Here is a 21,703-nt window from a genome sequence, read left to right as displayed (position 1 = left end):
GAAATGTGGTGATACAGAGATTAAGTTGTTTTATATTTGAGATTTAAAATCTTTATTATAATATTATTCCTCTTAAATGTATAAGCACTCTAGAAATATAAAATAAGATGTATCTTAGTTTTGTTTTCCTTAAGAGAGAGCAATAAACCATAAACATATTATATGTATATATATGCATATATAACTGTACTCATATCTGTGAATTTTAAATATTTAGATCAGCAGATTGAAAAATGCTTTGTAAGCTAAGTGATAGATTTTATTTTGGTTAAGGAAAGGAAAATAACAATGACACAGCTCCAGTTTTTCTCTGAGTAATTCAGTTGTGTCAGTTTTAACACATTTGGAAAAGAGAAGCTACAAAATGAATTTGTACTTTTATGTGCTGTATTGCCATTTAATCTTTCTGCCTAATCTTGATGGTCCCAAATGTAAACTGTAATGACATATACCTGTTAATACTACCACTACTGAGAACATAGCTTGTTGAGCTTTTTGGGTTATAGGAATCTTAAGTGACGTCTCTTTGATTTTTAACTGTCACAGCCATTTTCCATAATTAACCCCAGGAAGGGGATGAAAAGGAAGAAAAAGAGTGACTGGGGAAAGTGGCAAAACAGAACAAGAGAAAAATAGAAAGAAAGATGAAAATGAGTGAAAGAAAATGGCTATGACCTGTAAAAGTTAGAGTGGGAGAATTCAGCCAACCTGCTACATCTTTCTCCCTTCTACCTCTACGGTAGTCGTATTCTGTTTTTCTCCTGCCCGGTGTTGAGTTTGCAAATCATGATAGCATCTACCAGGGGGAAATGCTGTGATCCATGGAATATTCAGAATGAAAAATAGAATAAGGGTAGAAAGCACAATGTCATCACTTGGGTCCTCATGTGTGTGCTCCCTTTAGAATATAGGCTGCTTTTTTGCCCCTTTGTCGTCTCCTGCTTTGGACCCCCACCCACTCACAGCATCAATTCAGAGCACATGAAGGCACCTCCCCTACTCCTCTCTTTTACCCCTACATCAGGCAGCCCTGCACAAGGTCACAGGTACCAGGGGAGAGCTCAGTGGTGGTATTTTGGATAAAGCTGTAATCCCTGCTACAGTGGCTTCTCTCTCCGTTGTAAATCAGCTTTAGGGCAATGATAGCATGCATCTTACTGAGATCTCAAGCATAATCGCAATCAAAGAAGAGGAACAAGGATGCCTGGAGAACATTCAGGCTCACCAAATCGGGATGTGTGAGCTATAAGGACAGGATGAGAGAGCTCTAAAAGCTTTTAATTTTATGTCAGAAACAAAATAACCTGACTACCGTCACCATTTCCTTTTTAAAAAGAACAAAAAGGTAGTAGAATATAGTCTCGAAATAAAGGACAGTAATTTCAAACAAAGAATATTAGGCAACTTTATACCAACACATGAAAAATTAATACAATGGTGAGTGGGACATATTTTTATTGCCCTCACTCGATACTGTGGATAGGTGGGGATCCAAAGCAGCAGAGGATAAAGGGGCGATTAAGTAGCCTGTATTCTAAAGAGAGCACCCATGTGGCAAGAGGGAGGTCTTCTTCACATCCCAAGCCACCCAATACAGATCAAGAAAATCACCAGTAAAGATGAGAGGGGACCCGCTTGACTGGGAGAAGCTGACATCCTGTTGCCTAGCTGGACATGCACTCACGAGGCGTCCTTGCTAATCTGCCTCCTGGGTCTACTTGAGTAGGAAGGAACACTGGAGCGTGATGGCAGCAGGAGAGGGGGGAATACGGAAGGTGGTGGGAGCAGAGCAGAGCACTGGAGTGGCCTGAACAATTGTCATGTGGCAGGGCTACGATGTCACCTGGAGCCCATTCAAGATGAAGGAAAAAGCTTTAACCCAGTTATAAGATTGAAGTTTTAAAGCAAATGAACTTGCCAAAATTGAGGAAAAGAATTTGAGAACTGCTGTCTGTGAGAAATTAGGGACAGTTCTACAAAGCACTGCTGTGTGAAGTAAGTAGAGAAAGACACAATCTTTCATGGTTGAACTCTGAGAAGCTAAGACTGTATAAGGAAACAGATAAAAAAAAACCTTACTTTTCTAAATTGGCTGCAAATCATAGGGAACTTCTCTGTGGACCAGCACAGGCCCACAGATTGATTTTTAGGAAAGACCTAATCTAGTCCAAGCCTTCATTTTACAGGAGGAAAATCAGTGTTTGGCACACACTTCAGGAGGAGGGATAGAGCTGGGTTGATGAAAGAAAGAGGAGACTTGAACCTTGATGCCTAGGGCTGAGAATCGAATACAATTGAGACTAATTCGAGTATGCGTTTGTGTGAGTTTGGAGGTTTGACAAGGTCTGACTAGAGCTTTTGTTGTAGAGATAGTTGGCGTTGCTTAAAGTTTCTAGCATAAAGTGCAGTATAGATCTTAATATATTGAAGTGTCCCAAGCACAGCTGCCACTAGGGGGCGATGGAAGCCCCCCCATGGTGTCACTTCCGCGACTGTAGCCCTCGCACAAGGGTTGCAGAAAAATCCCTTTGCCTGTCTCCAGCACTGTGTCATTAGAGCGCCCATTCCCCAGATACTGTGCTTGCCTGGTGTGTGCTGACATACCATTCGCAGAATATAGTACAGCTAGAAATTCAAGTATGCACACATCCTTCTTATACTTTTGATAATGTTGTTAAGTAGAAGAACTCTTACTCAGAGGAGAATGCATTGCTGGAACATGTGTTAGAAGTTAAAGTCCCTGTATAAACTATGTATTTATCTCTCACGTGAATCTTATTCATTCAATCATTGAGCATTTTTTGAGTACTCTGTGTGCTTGGCCCTCTTCCGTCCTCAGGGATACTGTGAAGAGATAGAGGCATTCCTGCTCTGTTAGAAGGAACTCACTTTCCAGTGGGAGGAAGATGATAAATAAACAAGTAAATAAATATTTGTAAGACTACTTCATATAATAAAAGGAAGTAATATTTGATAACTATGACTCCAGAATACATGGTGTTACTAGAGTAGTTATACCACAATAGAACCGTATATAATAGAAAGGAGTCCTAGACTTGGAATAATATTTTCTCCTCACTGGCTTCCTGTTAAAAATCAGAGCTATGGTCCTCTCAGAGAAAACTCCAGGAGAATAAAACTGTGATTTTGTGCCACCCCTCCCCCCCAAAAAAACCAGTGTTGAGGCAACCATAAACAGATCAATAAGAACACATTTCCATTATTTAGGAGCTTGATGTATTTTACAGTAATTTCTCATCTGTAAAATTTCCTGACACTAGTGGCAATTTTCTTTTTGTTTACCCAAGCCTTGATCCTCTTCTGGATCATGGGGATTAATTTCTTTACTGGGGATTCTCTCAACTAGAACATAAAAGTCTGCCTCCCTACAGTGTATTCTTATGCAACAAGACTTTGTAGAAAAAAAGTTGTGCATATGGCAATGATATTTTTAATCCTTTTCATGTCAGTAAAGCCTGAATCTTCTTCAAGACCTAGTTTCAGTGTCATCCGTTTTGTACGTCTTCTTCCCTGGAATTCTCCATAACCCAGCCGGAGCTAGCAAGGCATCCACCTTTGATTATTCATTCATTCAGAAAACGCATACCTGTTACATGCCAGGTACCATTTTGGGCACTGAGGATTTGGGAGTGATGAATGAAAGGAAGCCTGCTTCAAGTTTTATTTCTAGTGGGGAGAGGTGACCAGGAAACCCATAAACATATGAAGGTGGTGATAAAGGTTAGCAGGTAATGGTGATAAAAGGTAAAACTTAATGAGCAGATAAAGGATGGTTGATGATAGTGAGGCAAAAGGGTTGCACTTTTTTATAGGTTGGTCCAGGAAAGTCAGAGAGGTGGCATGTGTTCAGAAGACTAAAATAAGTGGCGAGTGAGCCACGTGGCTGTCTGAGCTAGTTGGCTACAGCGGAATGGCATGGAGAGTTTCAGGAGGTAAGGTCAGAAGAGAAGATTATGCAGGGACTGTAAGGACAGGGTTTTAGTCAAGAATGAGAAGGGAAGTCACTGAAGGTTTATGAGCAGAGGACTGACAGCAGACTTAGGTTTAAAAAGGCTAATCTGGCTCCTCCTGTGCTCAGAGTAGATAGAGTTAAACAATGGTGGAATCTGGCCCCTAAATTGGAGACTGTTGGAATAATTTGGGAAAGAGAGGCTGGTGGCCTAGGCCTAGGTAATTGCTATGGGGGTTGTGAGAAGAGGTGAGGTATAGAGTTAACAGTATTTACTGTTGCATTGGACGGGGGTATTAGAAGAAGAGGAATGAAAGATGACCCAAAGTTTTTTGACTTAAATACATAGAGATGATAAAAATCTTAAGCTTTGCCCCAATAAAGTTAACAACTTGGTTTCCTCTTTAGCAGCATTGCCTGCCTCCCTCCCTCCCTCCCTCCCTTCCTTCCTTCTTCTTTCCTAATCCCTTCCTTCCTTCCTACCTCCCTTTTTCCTCCCTCCCTTTTTCCTCCCTCCGTCCCTCCCTCCCTCCCTCCCTCCCTCCCACCCTCCCTTCCTTCCTTCCTTCCTTCCTTCCTTCCTTCCTTCCTTCCTTCCTTCCTTCCTTCTTTCCTAATCCCTTCCTCCCTCCAGCCCTCCCTTCTCCTTCCCTCCTTCCTTTCCTCCTTCTTTCCTTCCTTCCTTTTTTCCTTTTTTTAAATAAAAACAGGCAATTTTTTTGAAAGATAACTCACATACTACATAACATGTCTGACTAATAGATCTTCATTTCCACCAGTTAAAGTAATATAAATTAAAGCAATGCAATAGTTTCTTTAACAATTATGTTGTTGATGATTAAAATATTGATAATACCAATGTGCCAAAAGTATAATAAATGATTACCTTTATACATTATTACTTGGTGGCAGCTTATATTGGTACAATATTTCAAAGAGGCAATTTGGCAATATCTATTAAAATATGACATTTAAAAAACTTTTGTCCCAGCATTTTTGCATCTGGGAACCTGTTTAAAAGAACTATCCCTACATATATGTGAAGGTATGTACATCTAGAAGATTATTCCTTGCAATACTGTTTATAGCAGCAAAAAACTTGAAACCATCGAACATTTATCAATAGGGGATTCCCTAAGTTCAAAATACGGCAAAGAATTAATAGTGATGATTTTAACAGGTAGAATTGAAGGGTCAATTGGGGATTTCACTCTTTTTCTTATGTGCCTTTATTTTAATGTTTTACAATATTAAGTAATACTTTTACAGTAAGAAAAACAACTAAGATATTTTAAAAGTTATTTTTAGAAAAAGCTTCAAGATTATTTCAATAGAATAATACCAAATAAACACAAGCATATGACAGCATTATATTATAAAGATTAAACTGTAGTAATAAAGGATAATTCCAGGAATTCGATTATGTTTTATTATAAGAAAATGTATTTGTAATTTATCAAAAAGTGAAATAAAAAGTAAATTTGACCTTTGGGAGCTTTTCAGCTAACCTTTTGGTTTTAAGAAGAAACAGCATATAAATATATAAAGATCATGGTCTCAGATACCTTCTAAATGCTGTTAGATTACTAAATTCATAGTTGCTTATTTGAGTATCTCAAAGGATGCAGTAGCTATTAATCAAGAAAGACTTTGGGAGAAATAGGTTATTATTATTTGGGGGAAGGGAATCAGGAGTTTGTTTTTGACACATTTCATTTGAGATGTGTTTTAGACTTCCAAGTGAAGAAATTAAGTAGACAGCTGGTGAGCAAGTTTTCGGTTCAAGAGACAGGGCAACTTTGGAGATATGAATTTGGGAATCAGCAGTGTATAGATGTATCATGATCTTTATACATGTGTCAGTTACAGCACTTACCTCATTATTTTGTCATTGTTTGTTGACATATTTGTCTGTCTACATTAAAATCCTTGGGGGCAGAGACCACATTTTGTTTGACATTTTAATCTTTCATTCACGGCAACCTCGCCATGGTGTGAAGCTGTAGGTTTGTTTTCTTTGGATATGATTGACTGGAGCTATGATTAACTTGGGGCTTGGTCCAGGGAAAGCCATTTTTCTTAAAACCAAAAGGTTATAGCTTAAAAGCCGCCACAGGGGAAACCAGGTTGTTAAATTTATAGTTTATGATCAAAGCTTAAGATTTTATTATCTCTAGGTATTTAAATCTCACCCTCGATTGCTGATATCCTTGTGTCTCTAGGAAGTGTCATGCCTTTTGATAGCTCAGCTCAGTACATAGGCATAATCTAGGCACAAATGTGAGCTTAACCAAGACCAGGCTCATTGCCTTGTAGTAAATAAACCTCATGCCAGCTCAGACTGTTGACAAGCACTGCAGATACGCCTGAGATTTATTCTTTTTGGAATTGGTTGGTTTGATCAGTGTGGTCCACAGACTGGTTTCTGTCCATAAAGCCCCTCCCTGCCTTTTTTTTTTTTTTTTTTGTCTGCTAAGATACATTTTTTAAAAAATCTTTTTTTTTAAAAAGGGAGTCTGCTTAAATATGGGTTAAGTACAGAAATAGAGAGCTGACATATAGAAACTTTTATAGCAATCAGTCACAGTAATTTTATGTCTGTTGAATTTAGTTTTTACAATTGTTGTATTTTGTGTGCCTTTTATTATTTTCAGTAATTCATTTTATTGTATTTTACAAAGGTGTCAATCTGCAACAGATTGAACCTAAAAAGAATTGGTTCTTCCTCCATAGTTTGAGAAACAGTGCACTGGCTTATGGCATCAGGAAGCACATCATGGATTGAGGGCTCAGATAAATCACTGGTGTAGAGGTGGGTGAATGTGTAGTAAACAAGCATGGATCAGTATCTCCAGAAAATGTGTATGCTTTGAAAATAATTCTGCCAAATGTTTGTGTCCCTACCCCCCAATTCATACATTGAAATCCTAACTCCAAGGTTAGGTTAATCCTAACTCCCATTTCCCAATGACCCCATTCCTAATATTAATTCTAACCCAGAGGTTAGGATTTATATTAGGAGATGGGGCCTTTGGGGGGTGAGGGGTGATTAGCTCCTGGCAGAACCCTCTCAATTGGAACCCAGGCCTTTATTTTAAAAGCCTGAGAGAGATCTCTCCCCTCCCATGATGTGAGGACACAATTACATGATGCTGTCTGAACCAAGACACAGGCCCGAACTGCACAGTAAGCCTTCTGGAGCCTTGATTTTGGATTTCCCAGCCTCCAGAACTAAGTGTTTATTGTATGTAAGCCACTCAGGTTATGGTATTATAGCAGCTGAAATGGACTAAGACAAATTCTTTACCCCATTTTTGATGTAATGACTTATTGCTGAAAGTTTGACATGGTAGCATGAAAAGAGGTAAAGAACCACCTTTCTGCAGAGAACAGAAAAGGTTTGGAGTTTGATTTTTGTTGATTAAGCTGCTGTGATGTCAAGTCTGACATTTAATGGGCAGACTATACGGTATGTGAACACTGCTGGGTTTTGTAAACATTTCTTTTAGTATTCAAGCTTTAGATAGGTCTTTCTATATCAATATATTGTTCTATGCTTTCCCAAAAGCAACCTTCTGGTCTACAGCTTCTCCATGCACTGAATTCCTAACCTAATTTTTTAGCTTCTGAAATACTTTTATAACTTTCATTTCTCTTTTGATACTTCAAACAGAAGCTGTCTAGAGATACACTGAATAAATCATTTTAGTCAGTTCATTAATACTTTCATTAACCATTATTACCTCCCATGAATAATTTTATTTCACTTTTATTAAATAAGCGGAGGTAATATGTATCAGAGAATGCAAATAATGGCTAACTTGGTAATTTTAGAAAAGAGAAACAGGCAGATATAGGTGTAGAAATAAAGGGAAGCTAAAATAATTCTAACGAACTATCTGATACTAAGAAACAAACAGCATGAGGAGTAGAAAACAAAGCACTGGGAAGAGAGACAAAACCACAGACATCATGGTTTCCTATGATTTGGAGGCGGTTTTCCCTTTATTTTTCATTTTTTGTAATTTTCCAGATTCTGAACATTAACCATGTATTATTATAGTTGAAAATTGTTTGTGTATATCCCTCCCCCATACCTGTAAGTAACTTAAGTATAGGTAACAGAAGCAAGCTGGTGGGTTTGGTGTTCTAGTAATGATATTCTTGCTTTTGTGGAGCATAAAAATCATTGTCAAACTCTTCCTTGTTTGTGATTTCCCTGGTGACCTCCCATAGATTGCTTCGTCTTTGTAAAGATATATGACAGCAAATCTCTGCCAGTTAATGAGCATGTGAAAAGCTATCTATCTAAGGGCTATGATGACTTACAAAGTCATAACAATGTTGACAGAAATCTCTGAATCCCTGTAGGATAGTCTCCATTTTTCATCAACAAGGACATTAGCCACTTAAAAAATTAACTGAGAGAAACTGTTGACTACCTTTTAAGTAACGTCATCAAAAAAGTAAATGGCTTTGATTTTTTTTAAAGCAATTTTTGAAAATTATGAATAGAATATATTCACTGGATATTAGTAATGCAGAACTTCTGCATTAAACCTTCATAATTAATAGCAGTAATGCTTTTCTAAAATTTTACTTCATCTATTGTATATTACACAATATTGTATTCTAGTTTTAGTACCAGGAATTTATACTTAAATTGGGTAAAAACAAAAGTTAAATGAAAAACTTATTTCTATTTCCTTCTCTTTTATTAAACGCCTTATGGAAGATTACACTTACTGTTGCCCCGTTATAATATTTTATAAATACTTCATTAAAGAGGTAGTGTGACTCTGAAAGTACAAGTAGGTTTCTTAACCAATTAAGAGGAATTCTTCCATTCGGGGGAGTGGACTGTATTTCTGTGATGCTACCATTTGTTGCTCAGAAGACTTCTACTTTTATTAGAATTGCCTTGAGAGCCAGTTTTTGAGTCAAAACGTTTCATTCACTTATTCAACAAAAATTTATTGAAGGCTTCCTTCTGTTAGTTCTCTCTGGATGCCAGGTACACTGCAGCGAGAAAGCCACATGGTCACTGAGCTCACAGAGCTTACAGTGTAGTGGGGGAGACATTAGTGAAAACACATGTGAAATACACAGGCCTCTAAGAAAAGTTATAAAGATAACAACATAGGAGGGAAGTGGGCATTTAGGGAAGGTATCTCTGATAACGCCAGAGAAAGCATGAAGGCCATGAGCAAAGGCCCTGGATTGAGCCTCAACTTGGAACAGCTCATTATGTTTTAGGCATCTCCTTTTTTTTTTTTTTTTTTTTAAATCTCAAATGCTTTCACTCAACTGAATAAGCCATTTTATCAATAATGTTTGCCTCTGAATGACTGCCCAAAGCTACCTTGATTAGCAGAGGGTGAAGATTTGTGACCACTGGGGATATTCCGAGTGTGCAGCTGGCTTGAAGATAGTTCTCAAAGATTTTGTTAGACTTTGGGCTGTAACAGCACCAAGGAAATAATTTTGTAACCTGCCTCCCAAGATGACTTCGAAGGAAGCGCATTTATAAATTCTGATGTGTTTTTCAGCCCCATTATTTAATAACAATTCTTAATGTAATGAGAATAGAAAAAGACAGTGCCTCTTTTCAGAGAAACTCAGTCTACTGCATTTCCTTCATGAGAAAGTGAACACCGAGACAAAATAATCTCTGCAACAACCAACAATGTTCTGTTTGACTCATTTGCTAATTCAATGTCTGAAAGAGATCAGAGAAACAGTTTGATATGTGGGAACATTAGACACTTTGAGGACTTTGGGGTCAGATAAACTTTGACCTTACCACTCACTAGTTCTTTGATCTTTGAAAAGTTACTGAATCTCTCTGAGCCTTTGCTTGCTAAACTGCCCAGTGGGATTAATATTACAAACCTCTCAGGGAGCAGGTCAGATTAATCTATATAGAGATTGAATCTAGTAGGAACTAAATAAATGTGAGCTCATGCCCACCGTCCTCTTTCCAAACCCCTCATCCTTTTATCTTTTACCATAGGTGTCAAAGTCTATGAAATCACTTAGCTTAAAGTACATGTGTTCTCATGCTTTCCTTCCTGGTATGTTTTAAAGTTAATTTTTAGGAAAACATTTTAATACATTGCATAAGATGGCAATGCTAGGGTTAGAGCTAGAGAAGGACAACATCCTTGACTTTTTATACAGGTGGATTTCATTCTGTATCTTAACAATAAGGCCAGAAAGTGCCAAGAGATGTTAAGTATCCAAAAAAGTGGAACTATTGGTTTGGGTAGGTAGAACGTATACGATGAAAAGATCTTCTATAAAATATTTAATAAAGTAAGTCAGTTTGGTTCTCCACACACACAATACTGACATACTGATTATTAAAAACTGAAACATAGCCAGGAACAGCAATTTTGGACCTCTAATCCAAGCTACGTGGGAGGCTGAAGCAGGAAGGTTGCTTGAGGTCAGGTGTTCAAGACCAACCTGGGCAACAGTGAGACCCTAGTCTTTAAAAAAAAAAAAAAATGAAGATTTAAAAATTGAAACACTATTACAAGTGGGAAATACCAGAAGTAACATCATTAATGAAAATTATTTATTCTAATTTCAAATGAATCATGGAATTAGCAAATGTGTTCATATATGGTCCACTTCACCTAGAATGCATGTCTCTTGTTCTCAACTCTCAGGTCATGAAGTCAAGCCTTATGGCACTTATCATTGTCTACTTTGGTAAGTGCCATGTACCGTTGTGTTTCTTGATGTCAAGGACCATGTCTAATTTATCTTGAAGCCCACCATACAGAGTCCTGGTACTGATGGTGAATTGTATTTGACAGTAACTAAAAAAATGGTGGCCTATAGAGAGGTTAAGTAACTTGCCTGTTCTCACTAATTTTGGATGTTGTTGGTGGGGGCAGTTATGCCTTGAATTTGCTGTAGTGCTGTCATAATGGGTACTCCAGGTGCTTATCTAAGGGAGAGTTGTCTGTTTTCAGCCCTATTAGAAGACAAGAAGATGAACTCCTGAGCAGAGCTGACACCACATGACAATTGTGCCTCTGTGTTTTACGCATCTGAATTGTGATGTCACTGTTTTGATGCAGCAGTTATATTTGGACACTTAGCTTAGAATGGAGCACTCCTAGCCTGCTGTTTGTTAGTGCACATAGCTATTTAGAATCTTCAACTTTAAGAATACATTCTGAGTTTATTTACAGCTCAAGATTCATAGGCAAGTATACATTATTGAACATTTACATCCTTTGGCTCCTTAGAGTTGCTCCATCCATTTGTGACGCATATTAATAGAGAGTGAAATAAAAATAGTTGCATTTAAAGAGCTGCATCTGTTTTGTGCATGAGTCATCTGAAGTTTGGACAACTATTCTGATCAAATAAATAAATCTTCCTCCAGGCAGGTGGCTTACTTGAATACTTCTAACTTATTTTCAGTTTCCTCTGGGAAATCTTACTTTTAGCTGCAGTCTCTAAACTGTTCTATCTGCCAAGGATAAGCTGGCAATGGAAAGCTTCAATTAGAATTAATGGGGCTTGCCATGGAGAAGTTTAGAATATGTCTACTACCTTTTAGTGGCATGGCACAAATATGGCAAAAATTTAGGCACTGTCTAAGTCATCATTGAATAAACCTTATTAAATGAGCGTATTTTATGGGAATTCAGAATGTCTGAATTTAGATAGTCTTATAAGGATGCATGTAGTTAAAATATTTTGTTGAACTAATATTAGGAAATACAAATTTTTTTTCACTTCCCTCCTTTGGCATTATTTTCTGCCTATTCCATAGCAAATTAGCAAACTAAAATTAAGTCAGGTGGTGGGGAGTGGCTTTAAAATTAGGATTTAACAGAAATTAAGTGTATATTTTTTCTGAGTGAAATTTGCCCTTCAAATCTGTCTGTTGCATGTCTGTCTGTCTAAACTAAAAATATTTATTAAAAAGCATCACCATAATGAGTAGTAATTCAGCCCCTTCCAGGCCTAGCAAAAGCATTTGCTCATGTGACATTAAAATATTGAAAAGAAAGAATGCATGCCTTTTTAATATGAGTTTTAAGATATCTGCATGGAAAAAAATTTAGCTATAGAATCCGATTATAATACATAAAAGTGCCTTAAACACAAAACATTAGATTAATTCAAAATTTAAGGCATGTTGACAATAGAAATGAATTTTGCTTCTAAGTTTTCTGTGAAAAATTATGTAAAAGGCTTACAGAAAAATGTAAGGTATAAGCATGTAAGGGTTGCAGGATTATTATATTTGAAAATTCACAGTGTAAACCTTCTTGTATAGTTTATAGGCAATGGTATTCAGTGATATTCATCATTACCCCATGCCATTTGTCTAGAATTGTATGAATTACTACATGATATGATATTTTAATAATTTTAACATATCATAATTTTGTAGTTTTGCATTTAGAGTCTCAATGACGTGCTTCAGAAGTTGTAGAAGATACTACAGGGACTAAGAAAACTTTGGTAAACAATGTGATGCTTTAACAAAAATGCAGTCAAGTCCCTGTAAATGTCAGAACCCAGAGCCAGCAGCTACTGAGTGTATGCCGTGTCCAGGCAGTATGCATGCATCATCGTGGTTTGTGTCACCATCCTGTTTTATAAATGAGGACATTAAAAACAGGTTAGCAAGAACATGGGTTGAGGTCAGATACGGCCTGAGCCCTCTCTGTGCTGCTCATATGTATGTGGGTGACTTTGGACAAGCTGCTGAACTAGGATTGCAGGCAAATACATTGGTCAAGAGGAAGAGCTTTGGTGTAAGATTCTTGACTAAGTTCTAGTTATAGTACTTATCAGTTCTGGGATCTCTATAAATTTCATCTAAAACAGGAATGATAACACTAACCTCATATATTTGTTGTGAGAGTTAAAGTATGTAAATAAGTCAACATGGTTTGTGGAAAATAGCAAGTGCTGAAACGCTGTCAATGATGAAGATAGCGCTGCTGCTGCTGCTGGTGGTGGGGACGGCAGGGCATTTCTTAGCGAAAATGAGACATGTCTAGTTCCAGAGCCCATGCTGTTTCCACTGACTCTGGTCCTAGAAAAGATCAGACAGAATGGTATGGAAATGTGCCTCGAATCACAAGCAGTTGTCGTTTTTGAAGTAGAAAAACTCTTTCCAAAAATATACAAATTATGGGCCACTCTGCAGATGGAAATTGCAACCAAATGCATGGAAATTAGAGCCTACTAAGAGAGAGAAACAAGACAACAAATATATCCATAACTCATCTCTGCTAGTAGTAAGTGCTCTGAAGAAATGCAGCCAAGATAGATAGATTTAACAGACAGGTATGAGGGAAAGATGACTCTAGTTGCTTTAGCAGATGGGTGAATGGGGGATTTATTTGTGAAAGGGAGAATGCTGAAGGAGAAGTGAGTAGCCAAGGAATTGGGAGTATTCTTCTGGCCAGTACAGTTTGAGATACCATTTGTATATCTCAGTGCAGATGTGCAAGAAGTCAGATGCGTGGCACTGGAACTCAGAGGATAGGTTGGCATGACGGTGTTGATTTGGGAGTCATGAGATTGGAAAAGATCCATGAGGAATCCCTATATTGGGAGAAGAGAAGAAATCTGGGTTCCAGGGCATTCCAAAGTTTAGATGTCAGGAAGCAAAGCCGAATCCAGCAAAGGAGGCTTCCAGTCATATAGAAGTAAAACCAAGAGAAAGTTTCTGAAAGCCAGTGAAGGGAGTGTTTCAAGAAGGAGAAAGCTACTGTTTCTAATGCTGCCCTTAGTTTAGATGAGATGGCAGAGGCTTGATCAATTGAATCTGCTTAGTGGAGGCAGTTGGGGAGTTTGACAAGTACAATTTCAGTGAATTGGTAGAGAGGAAAGCCTGCTTAAAATGGAGTTGAGGAGACAGTAGAGGCAAGGAAGTAGAAATAAAAGGTATAGAGACTTTTAATTAGATTTTCTGTAAACAAGGACAGGAGAATAAGTTATGAACTGGAAAATTATATGGGTTTTTTAAAAGCTTGATTTTTCAGTTTTATTTTACTACAGATGATGCTACATCAACGTTCTGTGCTAATGAAGAAGATCTAATAGACAGGGGTAACTGACATTGGGATTGAGGGACAGATAATTATTACAGGAGCAATGTTCTCCACAGGCTTAAAGGGTATGATCAACATCCAACATAGAGAGGTTGACCTTTTCACATTTTGGATGGCAGAGACTATGGGCCAAGTAACAGGGAGATTGCAGATTTGGTGGGAAGATGAATTAGTTCTCTTCTAATTGCTTGTTTCCTCAGTGAAATAAGAACTGAGGTCATTAGCAAGTGCAGTATGATGGATGAGTCATGTTAATTAACCATCATCTGCATAAACTGCATCCTTGGGCAGCAGGCTCTTGGGAGATCATTTCCCAACAGAATTTTGCTTTGTGGGCTATGTTCCCTTGTTCCCTGCCCTACTTTGACTCGAAGTGCTGTTCCTGTGTTCATGCCATGTGATTCTTAGAGATGACAATTGAGCAGTGAGGTGTGGATGAAAGGTTCCCAATGAAGAGCCTACTTTATACCTTCATCTTTTCACTGTCAACTATGTTTTATCAGATGGTCTAAGAAGCGAAGCAGCAAAATCAATTTATATATATAACTATAACTTTTTTTTTTTGAGACAGAGTCTCGCTCCATCCCCCAAGCTAGAGTGCATGGCATGATCTCAGCTTACTGCAACCTCTGCCTCCCGGGTTCAAGCGATTCCCCTGCCTTGGCCTCCTGAGTAGCTGGACTTACAGGCACACATCAGCATGCCCAGCTAATATTTGTATTTTTAATAGAGACAGGGTTTCGCCATGTTGGCTAGGCTGGTCTCAAACTCTTGACCTTAGATGATCCGCCCGCCTCGGCCTCCTAAAATACTGGTATTCCAGGTGTGAGCCACTGTACCTGGACATATTTTTATTTTTCTTGAAGGCATATATGTTGTGCCAAACCCCTAATATAAACTATATGGATTGTTATAGAGTGAGTCAGAAGTTAATGGGAAGAAACAAGCACACCATGAATTTACTCCCTGTCATAGAGAAATTATATTAAAGAGCCTTTTATCCATCTAGAAATGCCAATTCTTAAAGGATGGAAACAGGTTATGGTTAATAAACTTCTTGTACTTTTTGACAGAAAAGCTAATATTTCAAATTATTTATTAATGTTAGACCTTAATGGAAATAAATGCTTATTAGGTGAAAAACATTAAAGCTAAACTATGGGAATAAACATTTGTATAATTACAAGTGATTTAATGAATTTGATCTTGAAACTATTGAGTACCTACAGCCGTTCTACATTGTTTGTTTAGTTGTATTTTGTCAGATTCCCGAAATGATTTCAGGAAGCTTATGGAAGATACATTCAAAAATGTAAATAAATGTATACTATAAAATAGAAACTAAATGAAATAAAAACGAATGATATCAGAAGTTAAAAATTTGAAGAGAAAATCAACACTAGGGGGAGAGCTAAAATATATATTTATATTATTGACCATAAAGGCATAAACACTTGGTAAAGATTTGTTCCACATTTGAGTCTGAGCTTCGTTTCAGCCATACTGGAAAGGAAAATTCAGTTGCTTACATAATTCTTATTGTTTACAAGGGGAAAAAAAGTCACTCAAGGGAAAAAATACTTGCACTCGCATCTATATAGTTTTTTACATGAGTTTTCCTATAGGGCATACCCAGTGTGAGTGGTGAAAAGTGTTGATAGCCAGTGTAATAATGTGACTCATAAAGTTACTTCTCAAAGCATCAGGACCCTTGTATTATTTTGGTGGTCAAGAAAAAGATTAGAATTAGAGGTGAAAACTGTGTGTGCGTGTATATGTTTTGTTTGTTTTTTAAAACCAAAAGATTGAATTTTGGAAGTAAAATTTGAAAGAGATGGGCCGTGGTAGAATTACCTAAGGACTTAGGGTAAAATCTTGGAGATGGCCTGCGTTAATTAAGGGTAACAGAAGAGCAGAATCCCATAAAGGCTGCTGAAATGAAACAAAGAAATGTCAGAGGAGGAACAAAATTCTGTAGTATCAGAAAAGGCAAAAGATATCAATGAGTGTTTTAAAAAAGAATTGACCAAGGATATGAAATGTAGAGAGACCACTTCACTGTTGGTATGAACAATTAGAGTTTAATTAATGATCTTTTGAGAGTGGTTTCAATAGAATGAGAAAGGGCAGGCTTAGAAAGTAGACTGGCAGAAATGGGAAAGTGTGTATAGACCTCCTCTTTCAAGGAGGGCAGAGGTGACAGAATTGTAGGTTGGTAGACTTGAGATAGAGCGATTGATTGGCAGGCAAGGAAGGGGAATAATAATGTGCAAGATTGCAGAGGAGGAGGGAGACTAACATGCTCAACATAGATGGTGCTCAGAGAAGAAAGAGTCACTCTTTTTGCTGAGCTACAAGGGAAAGACAAACAGAAATACTGAGAAACTTTGTGTTGGAAGGGAGGTGATATGGTTTGGCTGTGTCCCTGCCCAAGGTTCATCTTGAATTGTAGTTCCCATAATCCCCACACATCTTGGGAAGGACCCAATGGGAGGTAATGGAATCATGGAGGCAGTTACCTCCATGTTGTTCTAGTGATAGTGAGTTTTCATGAGATCTGATGGTTTAATAAGGGGCTCCCCCACCCACCCCACCCCACCCTTCACTCTGCATGTCTCCTTGCTGCTGCCATGTTAAGAAGGACGTGTTTGCTTTCCCTTCTGCAATGATTTTAAGTTTCCTAAGGCTCCCAAGCTATGCTGAAGTGTGAGTCAATTAAACTTCTTTCCTTTAGAAATGACCCAGTCTCGGGTACGCCTTTATTAGCATCATAAGAATGGACTGATACAGGTGGGAAGCTACAGGAATTTATATCAGTTGGCTTCTAAGTGGTTCAAGATTTTTGAGGTAATTTGCCAAGTGAGGTGAAACTGTGTGTGGATAGGGAATCTATTTAAGTCAAGACTCTTCAGGTCAAAATACCATGCTTAGAACACACTTTTTTGAGTTTATGTAGATAGCATTTTTCTGGCTTTAAAAATGTCAGTTCTTTGCTTTCTTAGAAATAATTTAGCTTGCCTTGTTCCTTTATGCCATTCAACTCCCACAGATGTATTTATTTCCCTTCTTCTTCCCTCCTTTCATTAAAAGGGCAAATGGATATATATATATGTGTGTGTGTGTGTATATATATATATATATATAAAACAAGTAAATGAACTTTATACTAACAGGCTAAGTAGAATATTTATGAATAGTACCTTTTAGAAAAGTGCTAGGAAAATGGTTCTTCACTATTTTCCTAAAACATTTATAGTAACTTGATGAATAATGAATGGGAATAATTTATAATATCCTCATACTTCACTCAAATAGAATACTTGTTTATACTCCTACATAACAGTTACATCATGGCTATATTTTACATAAGGAGTCATATATTTTTAATGTAAATGTTGCTAAAATAGTTTCATTCAATAGAGTCACAGAATCTCAGTGTCTTAAGAGATCTCAGAGGACAGGATGTTCTAGAATATCCCTGAGAGACATTCAGCTAGACATTTCTTCACTTCTGTCTAAGTTGTATATTCCGGTGATCATGGGCCATGCTAAAATATAGTCTAAATAAGTCGTCAGTAAGTTGACTAGCAAGACTAGGATCACGTCTACATCTTTGCTAATGAATATAATGCTAGACTTTTTATATGTGCATAACTGAGATTTAATCAATGAAAATAGGTAGAAACAAGTTTTATTTTACAGTTGAGTTTTGCAGTACAGTGGGAAGACTACATTTTTAAAAGACAAAATAAGATTTAGCCTTCAGAAAAAGTAGCTGGATCAAAGCAATTTCTAAGTAGAAACTCAAATTTCAGTCAGTATTTTAAATAGACACATCCTGACTCCCTTCACAGATTGCCACTGACCATATGGTAACTGCAGACATGCCTCAAAATAAAACAGCCATATGCAGATTTTCAAATACTGACCTCATCCCTAGAGAACCATATTTATCTAGAAGAGCATCTCAAGACATATCAAGTAAAATTATGGTTTGTGTCATCTTTGAAGATTAGAAGAATCAGCCTAATGAAAAACAATCACAAGTTAAGAACAAAATGCCAAGGAAAATAAGGTTAGATACCCACAGACATTTAAAAGCAAAGGCATCTGGATTTGTGTCTTTTGAATTCTCCTTGCCCAGTCCTTATACACAGTAGGAAAACACATAAAAGTAGCATTAAAATCTATCATGTGCTATGGCCATCAGAGTGGATTTAGTGCAATGCTTAAGGGATGATCAATAGGAATGCTTGGTATGCGTATTCCTTCTCACACTAGCAGTCACTGGATGCAAATATTTTCTGTCTGCTGGATGTGCTAATCGAATACCAATATTATTTTTCCTGATTTCTATTATAAAATTTCTAGAGTAGAGCATGTGGAACTCAATTCTGTGGTTTCCTCCTGTTAAACATTCTCTATTGAAATTCTGCCACAGTTTTCCAGAACAGTTAGCTTTATGGGCATGTGTCTGTGAATTAAAAACATGGAAGAAGGAGCAGAATTGTTGCAGGAATTTGGAACAGATGTATTTATATGTTCAGTGGTACCTCATTTCTCTTATCAAAATTGGAGTGGAGAAGGGGCCAGAAAAGGGGATTCAGGAAGTAAAGGTCTGCAAGTGATAAGAAGATTCTTTAATGTGTGATGACTGTAACTACGAAACCTCTCTCTCCCACTCTTTATTTATATATTTATACATATACACACTTCTGTCTTTCTACACACACCCCCACCTCTGTCTGTGTCTCTCTCTCTATGTGTGTGTGTGTGTGTATACATCTCTATGTACATACACATACATATAATATATATATATATATATGAGAAAAAGATTTTAATGACCTCTTTGTGGACAGGCAAGCCCTGCATCACATAGGTGTAGTACTATGCTAGCAGGTCTCTCATGTCCAAGTTTTGTTTAAATCTGAGCACTCAGGGATATGCCAGTTGCTCAAAATTGATAATATTAATAATTCCTAAATGTTCTTTAAGAGCTTTAGTTTTTCCATTACATTCCTTTTAATGTAGTGGTATTTTATGGAATTTGATTCAGTGATTGTGTTTCAGACAGAGTGATACATCACAGGTTTGCCTTCAAATCAAATACGGTTATGATCCTGAAGGAAATTACCCTCATAGGCTAAAAACTCTGAAAATTATACTCTATCCTAAAAGGTCACTGAAATTTCTGAACTAATCCTTTTTTTTTCCCCACTCCCCACTCCTGAACTAATCTTTATAATACATGAATGAACCTAAACATTTTCTTTTACAAAGCAAAGCCCCTCACTAGTGTATATCACTGGATATGTAAGTAGAAATCTGTGAAATTTATTTTTAAAGTCTTATTTTTGTCTCTTGTTGTGTAAATTAGATTACTTTATTCTAAGCCAGATTTGTGAGTAGTTTTTTTTTTTGTTTTTTTTTGAGACGGAGTTTTGCTCTTGTTACCCTGGCTGGAGTGCAATGGCGCGATCTCGGCTCACCGCAACCTGTGCCTCCTGGGTTCAGGCAATTCTCCTGCCCCAGCCTCCTGAGTAGCTGGGACTACAGGCATGTGCCACCATGCCCAGCTAATTTTTTGTCATTTTAGTAGAGACGGGGTTTCACTATGTTGACCAGGATGGTCTCGATCTCTTGACCTCGTGATCCACCCGCCTCGGCCTCCCAAAGTGCTGGGATTACAGGCTTGAGCCACCGCGCCCGGCCTGTGAGTAGTTTTTAAAATTTATTTGAACTTATTCAGATTACTCAGTCTCTTTCACTGTGTTGTCTGATTTTGTACTCTTCAGTTTTGCTAAAAGTAACAAGATGAGTCTTTAACAGAAAACCTTAAAACGTTTTCAGCAATAAAAACATCAATCCTTCATAGAAATCCAATAGCACTATAAAATTAAAACTAATGTACTAGCTTAATAATGTCCATAAACTTGCTTTTCAATAATAATTTATTTTTGGTATTGATCTCATAAGGGGCTGTTTAGTTATGAACTGCTTTAGGCCATAAAATGCTTTGGGACAAAGAAAATTAAAGGAATTGTATTGGGATTATGATGCTCTTAACAGATCTTTCAGGAATAAATGAAACTGTTTATGCTAGTTAGCTGATATCTTTTATGTTAAGTTGTATTTACTTGGGAAATACATTATATGTATCGGATTATTTTATTGGACAGTTTTTCCTGAAAATTTGTAAAATAAGACAAGAAGACTAAATGGCTTATCTAATTATTTTTTTTCTATAGAAATCTAGATTTTGATTCATATTTGGTGTGTAGATCAGCCTTCTGGCTAAGGTTCTCAGAGGTGGCTGGCAATCTTTACTAACTGAAAGCAGGTTCAGCAGCCTCTCATAGCTTTGATGGAAACAGCTTAATTGCCCAAGATAGCCTGTGTGTAGATCAGCCCTAAGAAGAGAGATTTTTTTTCTATTTATATGCTATACTATAGAATATTATGAGATTGTCTTTGTGAGAAAAATAGATCCTAAGATCCGGCATTCACCTTATGATCTCCAGGACCCTGTGTACCAATACTCTTGCATATGGTGACCATATTCTTGTAAGTACCTACCTTGAAGGCTCTGTCGGTTATGTTCACAGCATGGTGAAAATACCTTAAATCTCAAGTGTCCTAGCATAGCTAAACAAATGGAAGATCTGGTTATATGTCCTTTTCCTTTTCCCACAGCATTTACATTCTTCCATAAGCATTTATGCTTCTTATCTATTTTAGGAATGGTACCTTTTTAAGTAGGTGAAAGATGAGAGACTGGAAAATCCATACTTTGAATTAACTCTTCTTTTGCATGAACGTAATGCTTTACTTCCTACCACATTTTGGAAAACTTAGCACTACCCTTTTATAGACACCTTTACTCTTACTCTTCACTTAATGATGACCACTGAATTTTTTAAAATGTAAAAGACAGTGGTTTTTCTTTTCCTTTTTTAGTGGTACAGGTAATAGAAAAGTAGGAAAAGAAAGTTAAGGATGGGACAAGAACTACTTTGAAATTAGAGAATACATTACTGGCTCATATATTCAGTTCATTTATATATAGTTCCTGGATATTTTTAGAATAGTTGTGATTTTCTGAGAATGATGCTGACAGAAAACGTCTGTTTCTTTTAAGATGTTTTATTTCAAGGTACCCCCAGACATTTGCAGTAATCATACTTCCAGAATCTGGGGGACAACAGCAATTTTTTTTAGAGATACTCTGCCCCAATGGAAGAGCATAGACCATTTAATTCAGGCTGATGTTTATTTTTTTGATATTTTTATTTATGATAACTATTATATGTAAAGCCAGTATAGCATGAATCATGCATGGTCAGTTTTCAACCTTCATTCTCATTGGTACTTATTTGTTGAATGTCTAAATGTAAAAAAGGAACATGCTAATAGAATATTACTCAATATCCATATAAAACTTACATATCTATATGAATACAGCTTATTTAACCAAGCAAGCGATTAATCTTTAGTAGCATAGGTCATGTCAAAATGCTCTGATCTAATAGATTCAAGAATACTTGATTTCTTGGGAGTCTACATGTGATCTCAAATGAAGGCAGGAGAATGAAATACTTCTGATTTATCTGTAGTTGTATGAATAGTTTGGCAG

The 21,703-nt window shown here is 37.1% G+C and overlaps 1 protein-coding gene and 1 long non-coding RNA gene across 3 annotated transcripts in view; both read left to right on the top strand.

Annotated features, from left to right (window-relative positions):
- The window catches only part of SLC2A13 (solute carrier family 2 member 13), a 351,790-nt gene that overhangs the window by 123,696 nt on the left and 206,391 nt on the right, over positions 1-21,703 (top strand). The window lies entirely within an intron of this gene.
- LOC116530299 lies at positions 4,669-21,046 on the top strand. Its single transcript, XR_004259930.1, has 3 exons — positions 4,669-7,945; positions 19,885-19,888; positions 21,036-21,046. It is a non-coding gene; the product is annotated as an uncharacterized LOC116530299 (long non-coding RNA).

Source organism: Sapajus apella, unplaced genomic scaffold (assembly GCF_009761245.1).
Source record: "Sapajus apella isolate SASKATOON/1434 unplaced genomic scaffold, GSC_monkey_1.0 scaffold66, whole genome shotgun sequence".
NCBI classification, from domain to species: Eukaryota; Metazoa; Chordata; class Mammalia; order Primates; family Cebidae; genus Sapajus; species Sapajus apella.
The sequence above is the reverse complement of the archived record's forward strand: the minus strand, read 5'-3'. Positions and strand labels throughout refer to the sequence as shown.